The sequence below is a fragment of the Syngnathus typhle genome, linkage group LG8 (assembly GCF_033458585.1).
Source record: "Syngnathus typhle isolate RoL2023-S1 ecotype Sweden linkage group LG8, RoL_Styp_1.0, whole genome shotgun sequence".
NCBI classification, from domain to species: domain Eukaryota; kingdom Metazoa; phylum Chordata; class Actinopteri; order Syngnathiformes; family Syngnathidae; genus Syngnathus; species Syngnathus typhle.
This window is the reverse complement of record NC_083745.1, coordinates 12,410,159-12,414,315: the sequence shown is the minus strand read 5'-3', so window position 1 is coordinate 12,414,315 and position 4,157 is coordinate 12,410,159. Positions and strand designations below refer to the sequence as shown.

At 42.8% G+C, this 4,157-nt stretch overlaps 1 long non-coding RNA gene across 1 annotated transcript; it reads right to left on the bottom strand.

Annotated features, from left to right (window-relative positions):
* Window positions 1-3,436: 3,436 nt before the first annotated feature.
* LOC133158069 (uncharacterized) lies at window positions 3,437-3,933 on the bottom strand. The gene is made up of 3 exons (XR_009715127.1): window positions 3,879-3,933; window positions 3,641-3,705; window positions 3,437-3,543 (listed from the first exon to the last, which is right to left on the bottom strand). It is a non-coding gene; the product is annotated as an uncharacterized LOC133158069 (long non-coding RNA).
* Window positions 3,934-4,157: the final 224 nt, after the last annotated feature.

The window sequence follows — 4,157 nt, the reverse complement described above, 5'->3', positions numbered from 1 at the left end:
TTGATTATAAGATCGCCCTCCTCACTCACCATTGTATCCTCGGACATGCTCCCCCATACCTCAAAGAACTCCTTGCCCCAAAACCTGCCACCCGAAGCCTCCGCTCATCCAATTCACACCTTCTCCACGTTCCGAAAACCAAGCTGCGCACCATGGGCGACCGGGCCTTCTGCCATACAGCCCCTACACTGTGGAACTCCCTCCCCGACCACCTAAGAGCACCCCAATGCACTGACTCTTTCAAAACTGGACTTAAAACTCACCTCTTCACCTTAGCATTTCCGTAATTTCTCTCACATCTTGGTTGTCGTCCAGTTGTTTTATACTTGTCCTTGTTTTTTTTTCTTGTTCTTTTTATCTGCCATGTAGCACTTTGAGATTCCCCCGAATATAAAGTGCGTTATAAATATAATTAATTATTATTATTATTAATTTCATCACTCAATTTCAACAGTTTGGTTAAAAAAATATTCCTGCTTGGTGGGCTACCAAGGTGAATATAATACAGTCACGCTTTGGTTTTCGACCACAATCCGTTCCAGAAGGTGGTTTCGAGAAGCGAGTCAGTGGAATTCCAAATCTATTTTCCTATTACAAATAATGGAAAAATTTTAATCCCTTCCAAGACTTTAAGCCTTTTTTCCTTTGCGCATTTTTGTCAGATCGCGCAATCGCAGCGCACCGCCGAACGCGCAACCGTAGCACGTCGCAGACCGCGCAACTGCACCGCGCTGGTTGCATTATTGTGACAGAGCCGTCCCTGAAATTTAGAACATAGTTTTAAAGTCCTGGTGTACTTTCCAAAATTGAAGTGGACCTCAGTGCGCAGGGAGCTTAATTTAGTCCGATCGCGCAACCGCAGCGCGCCTGGCGCTCACTGTCGCATTGCTTTAAGAGCGTCTTTGTGTTCCGAGTTGTAAGATGACGCTGCTCTCGAGCCATCCCCATCTGAATCAGTTCTTGATCCCGTTCGACTTGTCTATTTCCCTGGCACGATCCTCGTCTTTTTTCTCTAAAACTTTTGCCATGCTGGCTAAAACTTTTGCTAATTAGGGAAATGAGTAGGCCAATGATGTGACGAAGTAGCGCCAGAATGCTGCCGAAAATAAGGTAGCTGTTGTCGCAATACTGCTGCCAGCCGCTCCACCCGATATAAAATCATTTTCTCAACGGATCTACACGATTCACAAAAATGATACTCCCGATGGAAAAAAAGCACGGAAATCCGCGGAAGATTCTCATCCCTGCCTCTCACCCCCTCCATGAATTTGTGCGGTCCCTGGGCAGCTCCTTTAGCAGCAGACTATTACACCCACGTTATAGGAAGAAAAGATTGCGCAGGTCCTTCTTTCCCACTGCCGTCAGACTCTACAACATGCGTGGCCCTGATAAAATTGTGTTTCGTCTCTACCGCTATTGTTGGCACTTGTCTTTGTCTTTTCTGTTATTTATCCTTTTTAAATTTGGCACTCGTATTCTTGCACTCTTGTACGCTGCTGTGACAAGTACATTTGCCCACTGTGGGATGAATATAGTTCTATCATCATTTATAACCCAGAGGTTGCACTCAGAGGCGTAGCCAAGCCGGGGCGAGCCGGGGCGGCGCCCCGGTTAGGACTCCCTGCGCCCCGGTTGAAAAAAATCGAGCTTTTTCGATTCTTCATTTTCATGCCGTTTTTTTCTTTCGGTCTTGCGCGAATGTGCTTGCGCTATTCTATGTGCGCGATGTTATCCATTCACCGTTTGCCTCCCAGACTCGGATGTTGTTTTAGCGATCAGCGAACGGCGTGGGTGATGTTCGGTGTTTTTTCCTGTGGGCACGCGCCCCTACTGGAAAAATTCCTGGCTACGCCTCTGGTTGCACTGTACCACAGTAGCTACTATATTGCACCTATTTTGTCGTTATTCTTTGCATTTTTAATTTTTGACGACACTTTTACTACACCGCAAAATTACAATGAATGAATTACTCCGTTGTGCTATTTCCGCAGAATCTGTATGCTGCAGTCATTTTTCCGCCAGAAGGGTAAGGCTGCCCCCTACTGGCGATCTTTTGCCGTTACATCTCCCCTGAGCCCACACAAATTCGGGTGCCAATGTGAGTCAATTATCCTCTCACTAAACCAAACTCCTTTGTCTCATGAGTCTGCGAGCATTTTGATGTCTAATAGACGTCTATTAGACGTCTATATGCTAACCAGACGTCTCGGCTAAAAGTGTAACAAATATAGGCGTCTATGGCATAGATGTCTTTAAGACGTCTTTTATGTGAAAGTGTTTTTAGACGTTTATTGAGTAGATGTTCGAATGATGGCTAATAGCGATCAGCGCCAATCATTTGACCATCTAGATGTCATGTCTCGTCCCAAGCCGTTCCACTACGTGTCTATTGTCATGGTTTCTGTCTGTATGCTCGCCCCTCCCCTCCTGTGTGTCCATGATTGGTTTTATTATTCTCATCTGCCTCTTGTTACCTGTCGTGTGTATATAAGTCCTGTCTGCCCCTCACGCCCCGTCGGATTGTTGTCGTCTTAATGTCTTTTTGTTGCACATCTTTGTCGGTCAGTCGTGTTGTTGGTTTTGTTTGTTAAGTCGTGTCAGTTTGCCGAGTCTGTTAGTTTGTGTTCTCCAATAAACCCTGGTCCAAGCTGCATTTGGTCACCCTGCTCCATTCTGTTCCTTGACACTAGATGTCTATTCAACTTCAATACATTTAACCTGAGATCCTTACCTTTGTGTCGTTCCACGATGTTTTGGAAAATATACAGTGTGTTTTTGGACCTCTAACTTTATTTCAGTAACACAGATGTATATATATTGGGGCTAACTGCAAATCTAAATGAATGCATATTTGAAAACATTATAAAACCATCAAAAACAGAATAATGTGCAAATACATCATGATATAGACAGCGTCAAATAAGGACAAAATTCAAAAAATAAAATATTCAAAATATAGAAAAAAAAATCTTTTGGTTCATTTCCTCATATAGGCCCCACCACCACAACGCGCTGACGCCTGTTTTAATTTCAGTGCAATAGATTTATACACTGATTCCTTCGTGGCCTCCGGGTAGGATACCTGGACTGCTTCTGCCAACACATACCGAGGATAAATGGTAAATTTTTTATATTAATTCTAGATGAGGAAGCATGAAATTTGCTAGGCCGCAGAAAAACAATTCAAGGCATTTTGCGACCACCTTTTGATGTGCATAACATTTCAATGTAAGCCTAAAGTTCAACATGGTTTCAAGGGACTTGGCTCAATGGCATCGCCCGTTATTGACTGGGTTACGCTGTAAGTAATTAAGAAATAAAGTCAGACTATAATTATAGAAATTTAATGGAGACAAACCATGTTAATTAAGTAACTGTCAGAATGGCACAATTACCCAGTTCAGTCACACACTAACATTTTTTTTTTTAAATCTACCTTTGACAATTTCATAGAAGGCCATCTTTTGGAAGGCCATCTTGCCCTGGCGGCCACTACCATGCATGTTATAGCGTGCCATTATGTCATTGGTGAAGAGTCTGCAACTGGAAAAAAAAATGCACTGACACATTGTTAAAGTCCACTGTTGTCCGTTCCAATATAGGGTGTATATATAGATTAAGCTTGTATGTGTATTCAAACCTTTCCATTGTCTTGTTCGGGCCTGTCCTCAAATATTTTCCACCAATCCTAGACAGCTTTCTAACCTGTATATTACAAATTATGAACAGAAATTATAATATGAATTAAGAGTGGATTACATCCCAGTAGAAAGCAAATATACGTACCCACCTACAGTTTTTTGTAACATTTCATGAGTAAAAGAGACCATAACATCCAAAAGTATTCACAAACACTGATTCAAAGTGTTATTACTTACCAAGGACCGTCGTACTTTTGGTTGTTTTAGTTCCAACTCTTGAGGCTATGGCTTCCTTAGATAAAATAGACTTAGACTTAGTCAGACTTTATTGTCATTTTGTAAGCACTTGGTGCACACTAAACGAAATTTCGTCGCATACGGCTCTCAACAAAGGAAAGGAACGTCGAGAGCCGCAGCAGCCGCAGCAGCCGCAGCCGACTGGGGCGCCGCCATCGTAATCCTGATACCGTTTTTTTCCGTGTATAGTGCGCAAAATTTAACTAATTTATTGTCCTA